Source organism: Ascaphus truei, chromosome 2 (genome assembly GCF_040206685.1).
Source record: "Ascaphus truei isolate aAscTru1 chromosome 2, aAscTru1.hap1, whole genome shotgun sequence".
NCBI classification, from domain to species: Eukaryota; Metazoa; Chordata; class Amphibia; order Anura; family Ascaphidae; genus Ascaphus; species Ascaphus truei.
The window spans coordinates 458083545-458101984 of record NC_134484.1 but is presented as its reverse complement, the minus strand read 5'-3'; positions in this window follow the sequence as shown (position 1 = coordinate 458101984).

Sequence of the window (18440 nt, the reverse complement as noted above, 5' to 3'; positions counted from 1 at the left end):
TTACAAACATACTTCATTTTTTTGCATTGTCCTTAAATTTTATTGACACAGATAAAAACATTTGTTAGAATAAGAAATGCTGTAAAAAAGAAGAGTTAGATGTTGTATCTGGAGTGATTCACTAATGAGATGTTTGAGAAAGTATTTGTTCATTGACATGGTCGTGAGTGTGTGGAGGTGGCGAGGCACATATATTGGAACAGCTTAACATTTTTGGACACACAGTAGCCTCAGGGGATCCCTAAATGTCAGAAAGTCATGTAAGATCTAAGATTTTATGGCAAGTAGAAAAAATCAAATAAAGACTAGGAGAGACAACCTGGCCTTATCTGCCATTCATTTCTATGTCTATGTTACTGGTGTGTTTTTGGTTTGTTGAGTTACATTATTCCTATTGTTTCAGTGTATCCTTTCAGCAGTCAGGCAAGAGGACAACTAGTCATTCAACCACTATAGAATGAGCTGCATTTTGTGAACCGTACATTTTAATTCGTTGCCAAAGTGTTGTAGCAAACCTCCAAACAGTTGTAACTGTTGTTTTTAGCCACATCTGGCTGCAGTGTCTCTTTGCCAAAGCCTGAAATCAACACTTACGCAACCATATCACAAATAACAATACCCTTTAAACTTCATACTGTATGCTAAACCAGACTGATCCTCTTACATGAATTGTAACCTTCAAACATCGCTCCCCCAATATCAACAACTGCGGTGCTAGATATATTGAGACTAAATATTTTCATATATTTCGCACATTGTCGTTAAGTTGTCGTGTGAAAAGTGTTATGTAGTGAAGTGCCGCACCGATAATTAATGCACACTGTGCATTACAATAAGCTAAAAATAAAATTCCAGGATTCTGACATTTTCCATTCTAAATTACAGTGCTCTTGAAAACGGCTTTTTATGTGTTTGTGAAACGTCTGCGTGGCAATTACTAACAAGGGAGTGTGTTCCATTTATCCTGGTGGGAGCAAGGGACATGGGACTAATCCCACTTGTGAAAATAAATGAGGATCAAGTGTATTGATTTCCTTAATGGGTATTGCTTGGTTTACGTGCAGTTCAGAAGTCACAGTCCACACAATGTTTCTCGTAATGAGTTGAGTAGTTCCTCCAGGGAAACCCCCTTACTTTGGGGCTTTAAAAGAAAGCAGAGAATGTGAAAAAAATGTGATGACTTGTTACAAATTTTGGGCTGCTAGGTGTTTAAGGCATGAATTTCCTCTTAATAAAGTCTCCCTGAGGGAATATTGCATTCAGCCTCAAGTGCTGGTGATGATATATATTACAAATTTATGGTTTCCCCCAAAGTTTCTCATAGTGAGAAAGAGGTAGAAAGAGGTATAAAAATAGAAACACAATAAAAGAGCGCATGAAACCACATTCCTTAAAGCTGTATTTCCTTGGCCTTCAGCCACACGTGTCAGATCATTGGGGGCTCCCTCTTAAGTGGAGATGTGTAATTGTTTTAAGATTCCCTTCTTGGACGGTGAGTGTTCTGCTATTGGATGGAGTATCCTCAAAAGCCATTGTTTAAATAAAAAGGACATTTGAATTAAAAACGTCAGTTAACCTTTTCAGTGCCCTTATGGTGTACCAGGTATTTAATAGGGAAATACTCACCTGCCAGGGGGGATCTGCCCAATTGAAACATTATTGGTGCCCCCTCCACTTTTGGTTCTGTTAGCCGGGGAGTGGTGGCAGTCACCTGATTGCTGCTGGATTGACCGCAATTGCTGGAGGCTCTCTGGTGTCGAAGATTCTCTGGGGCACTTAAATGGTTCAATTACTAAACACTTATGTTTTATTTTTCATTTGGTAAGGAAAGGGCTAGGCCTCTTTATTAGTCTGATTGGATAAGCAACACGTTTATTCTATACAGTGGGGAAAACCATGCCAGTCCTCCATCAACATTGTGGGTAGTATAAAGTATTTGATTAAAACTGAGTTCAAAGTTAAAATCACACGTTTACACAAAAATCAAAAGCGAGTTCACACTTGGTTGCTGGCAAGATCCAGCAATCTAGGGTTTAAAGAATAGTCAAAGGTCTTTGTGTTTCATTTTCTCCCGAGTAGGACTTTAAAGGGAGGATCACTGAGCTTTGATAGCTGTCACTGCCCGTTAACTGCCATTGAGTTGAATAGCCAATAACTGATCATGGTTATCGGGCAATAAGGAAGCTACTCCTTAGAGAGGTATGGAGGAGTGAGCAAGTTAGGGTATAGTATTGGCATATTATGTAACGTATCTACACATATAAAATTAAAATACAAATGTAGCCATGTGTAAAATTGGTGTACATATCTCTCTCATGCTGGCAGTAATCCTGGTAAGAAGGCAGGGTTGCCAATAGTCATCATGGAGGTTTGCCCTCAAACCACTGTGATGTGTCATATGTAGCAAAGGAAGTGACAGCATGCTTTGTGTCCACTGTTAGTGACACAGAGGTGGGTCTTTCTGGAGCCTATATATTGCACAGCACTCCCTAAAGTTAGTAGGACAGAGAATGTTCATACTGAGTCTGCAGAGTTCAAGGCTGAGTCAAGTGCAGTGAGTTGCAGAGACTGACAAGCAGATTACACACTGCGTCCAGGGCTCTGGCACAGCTGGTGGTCTCCCTTTGGGGAGAGGTGGAAGAACAAAACAATTGGAGGACAGGAGGAATCTTCTGAATGGAGGGCCATTACAAGATGTGCGGCTAAGTGTCGGCCGCTGTGATGGGCAGTCTGCCACAAGACATGCTAATAAAGATGCTCATGGAAAGACCCTTCTTGCCTGTGCGTGGAGTTACTCAGGGAGAAGGTGCACCTAGGAGTTCCCCTTCAGAAACTCCTCCCTGCTACCGGGGGGATCCTGATGGGGTGGAGGCGCTGTACCAAATGTGAGAAGGACTCAGAACACTACCTCAGACGCCTGTCATGGTGATATCCCCAACCACATCAAGCGGGAGACTCAGGAGTCCTGTGAGCCAGCAGGTGCACCACACTACATAGACACGTAATTGGGACAGTTTCTCACATATGGGGGGTCAGGATCAGAAGGGCCCAGGGAAACACCGTTACACAAATAAAATATTATTTCTGCAGTCCTGCTAAACATATACAGAATGCATTTTATTTAAGTAAGAAAAGCAGTGTCTGTTATGAAGAGACAAACAGTAATACATATACGGTAGCAAGCTTCTTTATTCACTCGTTTCCAGTACGTTAGGGCAGGGGTGCGCAAAATGGGGAGAGTGAGATTTTCTGGAGGGTTGAGGGGGGGGGGTTGGGGGTACAGCTCTTACAGAGGCCCTGCGCTTCCTCGAAGGCATTTAAATTAAAAGCCAGGGGTTCGTGCGAGGCGTCGCCATGGCAACGTGACATCACATGACCTTGCAGCGTCATTTGATGCCGAATCCGAGCAGAGCCATCAAACAAAGTCAACAAGAACATCCATTAAAGCTGCAGACCAAGCAATATCCTACATGTGTGTTTTTTTAATAAATCAGATTTTTTAAACAACTTTTAATGACATTTTTTATGTATTATAATTTAACAAGCATTTTTTGTTTCTATTGCTACCATTTACCAAGTCACATCCCCTTGTTCTGAAACAGGCTCTGGCACTCCCCTTTTTGAGCCCTGCCCTCTCTCTAGCAGTGTACAGTACCAATTGTATCTCGTTACTGCCTGGTCACATGATCTTCCCCACAGAACTGTGCATCTTTGATCCTCTTCTGCTGAACTGACAGACATTTAGTGAACCCCCGAGCCGAATCTTCGTCGATCGATCAGCAACTTAGCCAATTACTTATAATTGTGTGGATTGTATTAATGAACATATTAAAAGGAAACAAAAAATATTGGCAGCTTGGACTGCTTCTTTAATACTAATGGAAGTAGCCACAGCATCTCACTCGTCATTGCTACTGTATACATGTTTTCCTTTTTACATTGTAAGAATTTTCAAGAGAGGACCTCCTTACATATTATTTGAAAGAGTAATGACATTAGTCCGCCATTATGTTATTTTCAGGCACCTGGCTTTTCACTATAAACTGTGGGTTTGTTTTGCTATTAAACAGCATTTAACATTACGTGGAGTCCCATAACTGTATTAAAGAGATGAATCGGAGACAACTTCTATTTTATTTCTGGAGTTGGCAAAGGTCCTGGAGCAGCAAAATGGGTAAAGTTCTGCCTTTTGGGGAACATGAATGTCATCTAATTAAATTGTAAAATGTATAGTTAGCACAGGTGCATGTACTGTAATCTTTTAACATTTAACTAGAACAAATAAACAGAACACATGGCTAACATCATGTTAACCACACTGTTCAATGAAAATGAAGACAATATAATATAATGCGTTCCCTCTACTACACAACAAAGGTATTGGTTAATTAGAGCATATTCAATGGAAACACCTGAGACGTAGGAGGAGAGGGAGGTGGATTATTCTGATTTGGCCAGACACTTTCAGTAAATCAATGTAATCAAACCAATACTGTACCTTCTTATCTAAATATTAACCTACAGGAGCGCCGACGAGTATACTAAAACTTGCCTTGGAAAATCTGGGTCAATCGCCAACAAGACCCAGGTACATGCTGGGTACATGCTGGGTACATGCTGGGTACATGCTGGGTACATGCTGGGTACATGCTGGGTACATGCTGGGTACATGCTGGGTACATGCTGCAACATTTCAGTGACATTTCTGCAGACAGACTAATGGCCCATCGAACTAACACAGTGGGAGTCCCTGGCAGTCCCATTCAAACTGATGCAGCATGTACCCAGCATGTACCTGAGTATTGTTGGTGATAGCCCCAGATTTTCCAAGGCAAGTTTTAGAATACTCGTCAGCGCACCTGTATGTTTGTTGTACGCACATACTGTTCTGAATCTGAATGTGTGTATACCTAGACCCACATTCCAATGGTCCATATGGGAACAGCAGATGAAAATGAGGAAATATTATTTGTCTTCGCTATCTGTATTGTTTAACTCTGTTATGGTGCTGTGTTAGCAGTGATTCTGCACCTGACTAAAGATCCAGCACCTTGCCTTGATTTTGAGATGCTATGTTTGCATAACTCGGTGCACAGATGTTCAAATCACTATTGCACAAATGCTGTACACGTAGAGAATGGTGGGCAGAACGTAATTATGACAATGATATACAAGTAGTAAAGTCAATTTCATTAAGTACTCAATTTGACTAAGCTATTCAGAGATTGATTGAGAGTCATGACACTCGTGACACTTATCATCTGAGTTCTGACTCCAAAAGACTGTTCATGGTCACAAGGTTCAACAAAGTATCCGGCAGCTCCTCCTTACACTGTGTACCCAAAACTGAATCAACCTACCGGAGACTCTCACATCCACCACCAGTTTAAATTCTTCAAAACTAAAGCTGTCTCACATTTTAATCTGATCTGTAACTGTTACATACGCCGATAATATATTTTATCTCTTACTGTGCATGCAATGTCTTGTCATGTCGTGTATATAATGTATAACCCTGCTCACTTAATGTAACTGTATTTGTAACCATGTATTATTTATCATCATAACTCTATGCCCAGGACATACGTGAAAACGAGCGGTAAATCTCAATGTGTTACTTCCTGGTAAAACATTTTATAAATAAATAAGAGTCATCTAAATCTTTATACCATGTGAAACATTGTCATCATTGTCAATTAAATTAGGGGTGTGTGCGTCAAAGTAGATTTTGTTTCAGTAAAGATTACAGAGATTACTGTATATCGAAGGTGATTATCCCACTGAACCTGTGCAATAATTGGAAAAGACCTAAAACTTGCCTAGTATTTTACTTTTGCTCAATGATACTGTACTGACAGAACGAGATAGTGAAGGAGGGAGATAGGCGGATAAGGAGATAGAGCGGGAAAACTAGAGATCTATTTTATTAAAGTATAGATGGAGCAAGGCTTACTGTTCCTGGTATCGGGGCAAGGTGCGGGATGACATGGTTTACCGCGGGCTTTCCACGTAGCTTCCGAAATGACATTCCGCGGTTTGGCGGGTTTTTTTTCATTGCAATTTCAATAACTGTCGACAGGACGGCACAATAAATATCTTTGATGATGGCTGTTAAAGTCATAACTACAGTACTTAACAGTACAAATAGTAATATTTCAATATTAACGTGTTTATACGTGTAACGGGTATTCCCTATGAATACCGCCGCTACTACCTGCTGTGCAACCTGTGTGGCTCTCAGGAGCCTAAGCCTCCGCTTGGGGAACCTGGGGTACATACATATCATACATCTCTAGGTGCAACGCCTCCACCTGGGAGGGATCCCAACGGAGTGGGAGGAGGCCCTCACAGGAAACAACCACACAACACGAGCGAATATAAAACAGGACTGGCTTTACTGCATGGAAACACATATATCACTCAATAACATCATAACATCATCATGCACCACGGCGGGCGCTAACCACACTGGGTGTCACGGCGGACACTAACCACACTAGGCGTCACGGCGGACGCTACCACCTCTAGGCGTCACGGCGGACGCTATCACCTCTAGGCGTCACGGCGGACGCTATCACCTCTAGGCGTCACGGCGGACGCTACCACCCACAATGTGACCCCACCCAGTGTCCAGTAACCCCCACCCAAATGTCTCGTACTCCCAGAGTCAAATACCACTGTACATGTGTGTGTGTGACTGCGCAGCCACTATGTTTGGTGATAGGCCTGGTTGGTGCACGTGAGTTGCAGGTTACCTGCCCGGGCTCCAGCCACGGGTACCGCGATATCAATCCGCACGATCCGACGTTGTCCTCCACACCGCGTGGGTTGAAAGTCCAGCGCGAACAATGTCTCTCCTAGTCTTAGGGTCTTGGGTGGTGTTCTGAGCCCAGAACCCACCTCGCAGGGCCGCACGGCTTCCGCTCTGTGTCCCTGACTACTTGACCAAATAAGGGGGCAGTGTCCCTATCTAGGGCCTGTCCCTAAGCTCCACAAGCTATTAGATGACTCAGGACCTAACTGGGACCTTGGGGGCTGCTGGCCTATGCAGAGGGTCACTGACCCCTGCATCCACCTCTTACCCCTAGCTGGTCCGGATCCTGAGTGCCTGCGTAGCTGCAAAACCCCGGGAAATGTATCTAACTGGGAGCAGGGGAATCCGGCCTTCTGATTGGCTCCCTGGCGTCAGGTGTCTCTGCCCCAAAGCACCCTGGGGGCTGGCAGTCTATTCTCGCACATGCGCGAGCTGTCTGAGCCTCCCGCGCTGTGCACTGCCATTGCGCATGCGCAACAGCCCTGTGTATGCGGCGCCCTGCTTCCCGAGCCGCCGGGCCGGTGGCAACGCGATCGCGGCCTTAGCGACGGCCCGATCGCGTCCTCGGCAACCGGCCTGCTCGCCGCTCGCGTCCCTAGCTACCAGGGATCACTATGCTTCCGCTCCAGCCCGATCCACACAAGCGCTCGCAACTGGGAAGGAGGGGGTGAGTGCGCGAGGGGGGGGGAACCTGACTACACGCGAGGGGGACCTGGCTACATCCTCCCCCTGGTGAAAATTCCAACGTCCTCGCTTGGACCACATAACTTCCCACCAATGTACAAAAATTATATAATAAAAATGCAGTAAACATATAACTTAGCACAGGTAACTCTAAACGAGATTGCATAATTCGTTGAGCATCACAATCACAGACTGTATCTTACTACGAGAACACTGCTGAGCCTCATAATGGGGTGCCCCCATTTGATCGTAAGTAACCCTAGTTGGCGGGTACCTAACTCGTTGACTCCGTCGGAGTTGTTCTTCGGCAACTCCCTCGGGGGAGTAATAAGCATAGTCCTGAGGCCTAGCCTCTTCCCTTGAGGGGAGAAATGTCTCTGAGGGTACAAAACACGGGCTCTGTGGATCCAAAGGCTGGCCTGTTGGTGCCACCTTAGTAGGCATTGGCCTACGGGGCCCTTTACCCGTAGCTCCTTCGGGAGATGCCCCTTCTGCGGGGTGGTCCCTTTGAGAGGGTCCCTCCATAGGGTCTTCCGGAGTTTCAGAGTGAGTCTCGTTAGTTACAGTCTCTTGACCCACTTCTGATAGATCGAACTCACCGTTGAGCGGTGTGGCCTGTAGTTCCTCTTCTTCATCTCCCACTTGGGGGATGGGGAGAAGGTGATTACGATGCCAAACCTTTACCCGACCATCGGTGTCTCTGATGCGATAAACCGGGAGGCCAGGCATCTCTGACTCCACCTCATATACGCCATCTCTCCACCGGTCCGCCAATTTATGTTTTCCGGGGATTCCCAAATTACGAAGTAACACTGCATCCCCAGGACGTAACTCTCGATACTTGACTTTATTGTCATAACGTCTCTTGTTACCAGCATTCAGTTTGGCTGTAGACTTCTCAGCCTGTTGATACGCTTGTTGCAGACTGTCTTTTAGCCTTTGCACGTACTTAAAATGAGTTGTATTGAATACCCCATCCGTTGATACTCGGAGACGCACATCTACTGGAAGTCTGGCATCCCGCCCAAACATGAGGAAGTACGGGGAGAACCCCGTGGACTCATGGCGAGTACAGTTATACGCGTGTACCAAAGTCTCCACATGACGACTCCATTCTGTTTTCTGCATTCCCTTCAGGGTTCCAAGCATGTCCAACAGGGTCCTGTTGAATCGTTCAGGTAAAGCATCTCCTTCAGGGTGGTACGGCGTCGTCCGGGATTTGGCGATGTTCAGCATTTTAAGTAATTCTCGGATCAGAGTACTCTCAAAATCTCGCCCTTGGTCGGAGTGAAGTCGGTTTGGAAGACCGTAGTGAACGAAGAACTTTTCCCATAGAACTTTCGCGACCGTGATAGCCTTCTGGTCTTTTGTGGGGAAGGCCTGTGCATAGCGGGTGTAATGGTCCGTGATGACCAGCACATTACCGATTCCTCGACTATCAGGTTCGATACACAGGAAGTCCATACACACCAGGTCCATTGGACCAGAACTCTTTAGATGGGCCATGGGAGCTGCTCGGGTAGGCAACGTCTTGCGTTGAACGCACCGGGAACAACGGCGGCAGTGTTGTTCCACCGCTTCCCGCATCTTGGGCCAGAAAAACCGGTCTCGGACTAGCCCAAAAGTCTTCTCTACCCCGAGATGCCCGTGGTCATCGTGTAGAGACTTCAACACCATATATCTCAAGTTTTGGGGTAGAACTAGTTGTCGCCTATCAGGGTGGTTATGATATGGAACTACCCTATAGAGCAAACAATTATCTATCTCGAACTTGTCCACCTCACGCATGAGTAACGCGACCAGATCTCGGGGAGCACTCTTCAATAGAGCAGGGTTCTTCCGCTGAACGGCTTGTCGAATTATGCTGATCACTGGATCTCTTAATTGATAGTCTACCAAGTCTTTCCATCTTATGACTTTGTCCTGGGTTATGTTCATCCCTGCGGGGCCGCAGTAGGCTGCAGGGATCGCTTGCGACTGGCACCCTAACGAATCGGCAACTCTTAGTTCAGAGAATGCGACCTGATCATTGATGACGGCCGCTATACTACACATTGCACGCATCCCAGGTCCAGGGATCTCTTCCCATTCATCATCATCAGGGGTGGCACTCAATCCTGGTCTTTGTGATAGCGCATCGGCCCCAATGTTCAGAGGCCCCGGCTTGTACTTCAGGGAGAATCGGTAATTACATAGTGTCGCCAACCATCGGTGTCCGGCGGCATCCAATTTGGCGGAAGTATTGATGTACGTGAGGGGATTGTTATCGGTCCTTACCTCAAATGTAACACCATAGAGGTAATCATGAAGTTTCTCCGTGATCGCCCATTTGAGAGCCAGGAACTCTAACTTGTGCACCGGATATTTCTGCTCACTGGGTGTCAGACTGCGGCTGATGTAGGCTACCGGCCGAAGACCCTCGGGGTGTTTCTGATGAAGGACAGCGCCCAGTCCATTGAGACTGGCATCCACATGCAGGACATATGGTTGTTCTGGGTCAGCATATGCAAGCACTGGTGCTTCAGTCAGGCTTTTCTTCAAATTCAGGAAGGCCCGTTCACACTCAGGCGTCCACTTATCACCAAACGGTTGACGGGCCGACGTGGCCTTTCTCCCAGTATCTTCAGGGTATATCTTCAGCAAATTGTTCAGGGGTTTAGCTCGACTAGAGTACCCTTCTACGAACCGACGGTAATACCCACAGAACCCGAGGAAGGATCGCAGCTCCGCGACATTATCGGGACGCGGCCAGTTCACCACCGCTTCTACTTTGGCTGGATCAGTAGCAATCCCCTGGGCAGATACGATGTGTCCCACGTAGGTCACTGAGGTGTGGCAAAACCTACACTTGTCGAGTGATAGCTTCAATCCTTCTTGGCCAAGACGATCTATCACCTTCAGTAGCCTCTCCTCGTGTTCTTCTAAGGTCTTCCCAAAGACAATGATATCGTCCAGGTAAACCAGGCACTCCCGAGTATTCATGTCCCCTATTGTTTTTTTCCATCAACCGCTGGAAGGTAGCAGGGGCTCCGCATATACCTTGGGGCATACGCGTGAACTGGTAGAAGCCCAGGGGACAGACGAAGGCAGTCTTTTCCTGATCCTCTTCACTCATGGGTACCTGGTAGTACCCAGATCGCAAATCGAGCACACTAAACCATTGGCTCCCGTTCAGAGCGTTCAGGATCTCTTCAATACGAGGGAGATTGTATTGGTCAGGTACCGTACGATTATTTAGGGTTCGATAATCGACGCACAATCTTACAGATCCATTCTTCTTCCTTACTACCACTATGGGTGATGCATAAGGACTCCGCGACTCCGTCAGTATTCCAGCGGTCTTCATCTCCTCCAGGACATCCCTTACATCGTCCACATCCCTGGGGGCGATACGACGAGAGCGTTCACGTAACGGAGTGGCGTCATTCAGCCTAATAGTGTGTTGGGCGCTGCGACTGCGGCCCACATCCATCTCGCTGGTAGAAAATACTGTTTTTCTTTCCTTCAGCTTGGCTGTCAGTCGATCCTTCCACTCGGTCGGCAGGGTCGAATCCCCGAAGTTGAAGTCCAGGTCGACTAACCGCTCACCTACTACAGCGGCGTTCACCTGGGGCGCGGTTTCCACCGGGCTGACGGGATATATACTGCCCAGACTTTCTCCTACATCGATGTCCATTGGAAATGGGGAGATGTTTTGGATATACACATGGGTTCGGAGAGGAACTCGGGTCGTCCACTCTTTTACTTCAGGTATTACCCGATACCCTCTCTGGATCTCTTCCTCAGGATCACTCTCCAGTGAGAACAGATGATCGGTCTCCTCCCGATCCGGATAACAGCACCAGACGGCCATGCGTTTCACTCCCCCTGGTGAAATGGTCGTCAGTCCGCGTTGACGATTGTAGAGGTCCCCGTGACGCTCTAGGGCATATACTCGGTTGCACTCCTCTCTCAGTACAGGATCTAGGCGGGTATCGGCCAATGGCAATTCATTAGTCTCTTTCAAGTAGGCTCTGATGACAGCTCGTACTATATCCGTATTTGTCCCCAGGATGACCGGATACTGACACTGTCCTTGAGGTTTTGGGCACACCATTGCCTCCACACTCATGGGATGTTTCTTGCCGGTATTCAATTGAAGTATCTCCAGTTGAACGCTCACGATCCCATCGATGGGGTAATCTTCGTTGCTCAACCCCCTCACTTTCATATGTTCCGCCGACCGCAGGGGACAATGCTTCAGGTGCTGGTCGTAGAAGTGCCGGTATATTATGGTCACTTGAGACCCGGTGTCCAATAGGGCAGCAGCATAGACTCCCTCTACTACCACACGTACGATGGCCGAAGGGCCCACCTGACAGTAGCCATCTCCCCCTGGAGTTCCTTCGCCTGGGCTCAGGTCAGGAGCGGCTTCGGGAGGCGTGGGGGTAGCCTCGGCGGTTTTGGCTTCTGAGGTCTGCCTCTGACAGATCATAGTCCTGGCCGAGCTTCCTTTACGGAGCGTTTCCTTTTCTTGGGTGTCTCCATTAGGGCACTCTCTAGAGAAATGGCCTTTCTGTCCACAGGTATAGCAGACGACGTCTTTGAGGTCCAGTCGTCTTGGGTAGGTGGGGGAGGATCTCCCCGAAGCCCGCCCTTTCGTTGAGGGCGACTTGGGTGGCGCATCTTCCTCTTTGACAGGGGTCTTGGGCCGACGAGCGGACGCTCCCGGGGTGGCACTGGCCGGAGGATCTTTGGCTTTGGTGCCTGCATGCAGCTTGGTATAGGCCTCATGCCCTTTTACGATTCCCAGAATGTCCATGAAGGTAGGGGGGGGTCCCTCCTTTAGTGAGCACCTGATCATAATCACAATGTGATGCGTGGGGATGGCCCCTCGGAGGAACTGCTTGCGCCGATATTCGTCCATCTCTGAAGATAGGATGAGGCCGCAAGTTCGCAATTTCCACAGGACCAGCTGGATGCGTTGTAGGAAGTCGGACAGGTCTTCCTTCTCCTTCTGTCTGAGAGCGTAATACTTGAACCACAGTTCGCTCTCCTCTTCCTCCTTGCCATAGATCTGGACTAACAAGTCTACCATCTGGTGAGCAGAGAGATCAGGGTCTTGGTCACGCTGTGCACTGACCATGGTGGCCGCTGGGGGTCGTAGACTTTCCAGGATTCTCTGTCGTCTGACCGTTTCAGAGCAGGGCCATTCGTCGATCACCTTGAGGGTGTGCTCCTTCCAAGAATCGATACTCTCTTCGCCTGTGGGGACAGGGACCGTCCCTGAGAACGCCTTCAATTTCCTATAATTTTGGGCTTGAGCGGACGTAGTTATCGCTTCCACTAGCTGTGGGAATGTCACTCCTAACAGGAAGCCGTCATTGTTGGAGCCACTGGCTATCGCTGCTCGCTGCCTGTTAGGGGTTGGAGTAGAACTGTTCACGGACCGGTTAGTGACCGGTGATGTGGTCGGACTGCCGGCCCAACTGGTGGCCCCTTGCCTAGCATCTGAAGAGAAGGTCACTCTGGGTAGGGATATATCTGATCGGATGGGTGTACTGGCGGCCATATCTCTGTCGTCCCAATCCTCATGTCTGGGGAGGGAAGTGACGTGACTGGAAACAGTTCCCGGGTAAATTAGAGGGCATCCGTGCGGCAAAGTCTCTGGTAGATACACTACTCGTGGGCATCTATCAGGAAGTATAGCTTGTTCAGTGGCTAGCAATAGGGTATTCTCTTGCCGGTCAATGTCATAGTGCTTGCTGATGAGGCGGGCGTCCGCCAGACCAGGTAATGTCCTTACTGCGCTGCAGACAGTAAACATGGAGACATCAGCAGGCACTCCGTCTACGGCGACCACATGTCGCAGAAGCTCTCCTAGCTTTTCGGCCCAGTCGGCCACTTGTTTGGGCGTGAGCGCAGACATGCTGACTGACAGGGTAACGGTACTACAAAGTGGGGCACCCCAGGACTCTCTCAGCAGCGCCTCCAAATGTAACGGGTATTCCCTATGAATACCGCCGCTACTACCTGCTGTGCAACCTGTGTGGCTCTCAGGAGCCTAAGCCTCCGCTTGGGGAACCTGGGGTACATACATATCATACATCTCTAGGTGCAACGCCTCCATCTGGGAGGGATCCCAACGGAGTGGGAGGAGGCCCTCACAGGAAACAACCACACAACACGAGCGAATATAAAACAGGACTGGCTTTACTGCATGGAAACACATGTATCACTCAATAACATCATAACATCATCATGCACCACGGCGGGCGCTAACCACACTGGGTGTCACGGCGGACACTAACCACACTAGGCGTCACGGCGGACGCTACCACCTCTAGGCGTCACGGCGGACGCTATCACCTCTAGGCGTCACGGCGGACGCTATCACCTCTAGGTGTCACGGCGGACGCTACCACCCACAATGTGACCCCACCCAGTGTCCAGTAACCCCCACCCAAATGTCTCGTACTCCCAGAGTCAAATACCACTGTGCATATGTGTGTGTGACTGCGCAGCCACTATGTTTGGTGATAGGCCTGGTTGGTGCACGTGAGTTGCAGGTTACCTGCCCGGGCTCCAGCCACGGGTACCGCGATATCAATCCGCACGATCCGACGTTGTCCTCCACACCGCGTGGGTTGAAAGTCCAGCGCGAACAATGTCTCTCCTAGTCTTAGGGTCTTGGGTGGTGTTCTGAGCCCAGAACCCACCTCGCAGGGCCGCACGGCTTCCGCTCTGTGTCCCTGACTACTTGACCAAATAAGGGGGCAGTGTCCCTATCTAGGGCCTGTCCCTAAGCTCCACAAGCTATTAGATGACTCAGGACCTAACTGGGACCTTGGGGGCTGCTGGCCTATGCAGAGGGTCACTGACCCCTGCATCCACCTCTTACCCCTAGCTGGTCCGGATCCTGAGTGCCTGCGTAGCTGCAAAACCCCGGGAAATGTATCTAACTGGGAGCAGGGGAATCCGGCCTTCTGATTGGCTCCCTGGCGTCAGGTGTCTCTGCCCCAAAGCACCCTGGGGGCTGGCAGTCTATTCTCGCGCATGCGCGAGCTGTCTGAGCCTCCCGCGCTGTGCACTGCCATTGCGCATGCGCAACAGCCCTGTGTATGCGGCGCCCTGCTTCCCGAGCCGCCGGGCCGGTGGCAACGCGATCGCGGCCTTAGCGACGGCCCGATCGCGTCCTCGGCAACCGGCCTGCTCGCCGCTCGCGTCCCTAGCTACCAGGGATCACTATGCTTCCGCTCCAGCCCGATCCACACGCGCGCTCGCAACTGGGAAGGAGGGGGTGAGTGCGCGAGGGGGGGGAACCTGACTACACGCGAGGGGGACCTGGCTACATCCGCACACATATTTGTAATGCTTTTTTGCAGCTACGGTTCACTAAGATCATACAACCTTTCTTAAGGGAGACAAAAACATGTTACACAAACAGCCTTTTCAAACAATCAAATTCACCGCAGTGTTGCATTCATAATGGTTTCTTTAAAATAAACACTTTTGTCCTTATGTGAAACACATACTGTACTAAACTGTCCTATACTGTACTACACGTGCCTTCCAAGGAGATGCCTAAGTACCCCCCCCCCCGCCGTCACACACTCCCACCTCCAACTGAGTGGCCTAACCACGCACACTATCTACATACCAATGCTCTATATTTAGTAGGATTAACATAGCGGGAGTCCCATTCAGAAGCAGGGACACCCGCAGCATTGATCCCTAGAAGGCAGGCAGTATTACTAGGCTTTTTGGGCGCAGGAGAATGCGAGCGGGCCATGGTTGGGCTCCGTTCGGCACCTCTTTCCCGAGCGTCCAAACTGAACATAAATAGCGCTGCATCTGTATAGTATCCAAGTGTTCATAGGCAGATCATAAAACATAGTCAGTGACTATTTACAGAGTAGTAATAATAATGATGACATTTAATCTATTAAGGGTGAAAATAGGAAGCCCTCAAGACCCTAGGGGTTAAGCGTTTTCGAGGTGTAGGTCCCTTTTGTTTCACTTTCACTTTCTGAGGGTCTCTCTGTCCCAATCTCTTTTTATAATACTAGGTCAATTGGCAAGAACTTCAAAGCGTTCAAATCTCATTCACATGTCTCGCTAGGGGACTGTCTAGTTTATGGGTACAGCTCCTAGTGCTCGAGACTCCAACATTGAAATTATCGATGAGTTTACTGCGACTGAGACAGCTTGAACTGTGGCTGGGATGAGCTGAGAACTGGGGCAGGGGATGGGACCTCCTCTTGAGTTACCACTGTGAAGAAAAGGGTAACGGTCTCCTTTTCCTCCTCTAGTGGCTCTGCAGCCTCAGGCACTGGGAACATATAAGCACATTTGGATATATTTGGTTTGCCCAAACAGCCATTGTTGCACATGTCTCTTTATTTAGAGAACATCTTAGCATGACAATGTATAGAGGCCCTTATGCACAAACTGTTGCTTAAATTTAGAAGGCCTTTAATCCCATTCCCATGTATGAGAGCTGAAGCATGTTCATATGGGTTATCACCTTCTTTTTTTTTTTTTAGAGCAATGACATTTAGAGTGATCTCTCATTTTCAAGTACGTCCTGGAAACTAAGTAATGTTAATTAATTGAAAAGTGACAATTTCTGACATGTTTGCAATGACTAACATCAGAAGTGGGGAATACAGTACATGTGGACAGGAAGAGGATTTTGGGGACACGGGTAAATAGCTGAAGTAGTGGGGTGATTAGCACAAGAGCAACAACATTCATCTGAAAACAGTAAGACTACAGTGTCCACGCAGGTGGCTTATGGTGATCCATAGGAGACAAGTGCTGGTTATCATAAAATGAAAAATGAATCAAAAGGTTTTACAGGAACTCTTTCAGATACTGAGACTCTTTATGTGATGATTAACCTAGTGTTATTGTGATTAGTAAGCAGTTACATGGTCCTCAAATAGGCAAAGGATTAATTTATACTGATTTCTACCTTACTGTAATGTGGAAGGCATGGCCTGCAGTGTTTTCTAAACTTATGAGGGTACACATAATAATCCCCCACACCTCAAATACACATAATAACTTTCCACAACCCAAAACACATAAAATCCCCCTCCAAATACACATAATAACCCCCCTACACCTTACCTGGGGGGAGGCCTCCAATCACGTGGGCAAACATGGAAGTGGGAGCAACTTCTGGTGCACAGGGGTGGTGCTTTGTCACTAGGCGCCAGCCCCACCGTCAGCACTCCAAGTTAAAGTTAAAACATTTATTTAATCTATGTTGGACATACAAAATAATGGTCAATGTTTCGGGCTTTGGTAAAAGGCTTTGAAGACCCAAATAAACAGTGATAATTATTATTTTTTTAACCTTGGAGAGTCGTGAACAACACTCATCAAAGCTATATACTGTACCTACATACCCGACTAGCACCCTCTCTATCCACCTTTAAGCCCCACCGTAAAACACACCTGCTTAACGAAGCATATGAGTAGCTCCGTGGCTAATACTATACACCTGATACATATAGCTTGGCCCCCTGCAGACGCTCTTACCAGAATGCCCTCCTACTGTCTCTGTACGTCCTTCCTACCAATTCGATTGTAAGCTCCTCGGAGCAGGGACTGCTTTTCCTAAATGGTACTTTTATGTCTGAAGCATTTATTCCCATCATCTATTATTTGTATTATTTGTTATTTATACTGCATGATTGTCACGTGTATACTGCTGTGAAGCGCTATGTACATTAATGCCGCTATATAAATAAAGACATACATACATACATATAGAAAAGAAGGGGCTAAACCCATGACTGTGAATGTTAAGGATGTCTCTCAAGTGGCAGAGAAAACAACGGGTCGGATAAAAAAAAAGATGTAAAACGTCATAAAGTTGCTAGCAATTTACTAGAGTGATTTTTAATTGATGCAGCTGGGAAAGACTACTGTATTGACACATCCATAAACACAACCATTATTAATTTTAGCAAATATTGTTTTGTTGGTACAGGATAAGCATTACTGTGCTAGGCAAACAATAAGCTTGACACTGTAAATGCAGGTAGGTGAACGCACACACCAGTCTAAGGCCTCGGATATAGTAAGCGCTTAGGTGCTGCTGCTCGCTCTCGCTTGCTGACGCTCGCGCTACCAAGAGCTTTTTGCTGTCCTGACACAGGAGACAGCAAGCGCGCTTGGGAGGCGGGTATCACTGTGTGTGTGTGTGTCACTTGGTAGCTGTCAGTGTGTGTGTGTGTCACTTTGAAGTGGTCTGTGTGTTTGTGTGTCACTGGGGAACCTGTGTGTGTGTGTGTGTATGTGTGTGTGTGTGTGTGTATATTATATAATATATATTTTAATATTTTAAAAATGAAAAAAAAAAGACCTGTTGTGAGAATAAATTATTTATTAACATTGTGCAACTTTGATAAATATATTCACACACGCACGCGCGCGCACAGGCACACACGCACATTCATTTCTGGGTGTTTGGTGCTATGCTGTATGTACATACAATCCTTCCGGTCCCCACCTGACCCTGCCAGGTGTCTCCGGTTCCCCTCCTCATACCACCCCCCCTCCCTCTCCTCCCACCCCCCTCCCTCTCCCCCCACCCCCCCTCCCTCCCTCCGCCCCCCCTCTCTCTCCCTTCTGCCCCCCCTCTCTCTCCCTTCTGCCCCCCCTCTTTCTCCCTTCTGCCCCCCCTCTCTCTCCCTTCTGCCCCCCCTCTCTCTCCCTTCTGCCCCCCTCTCTCCCTTCTGCCTCCTCTCTCTCCCCCCACCCCTTCTCCCCCCACCACACCACTCCGTTTGCCCCCCCCCCCACCACCAGCTTATTTTTCACACACACCCCCTGCACCAGCACCAGCCCGTTTTTCACCCCCCCCCTGCACCAGCACCAGCTCCAGCCCATTTTTCACACACCCCCCCTGTACCAGCACCAGCCCGTTTTCACACCCCCCCCCTGCACC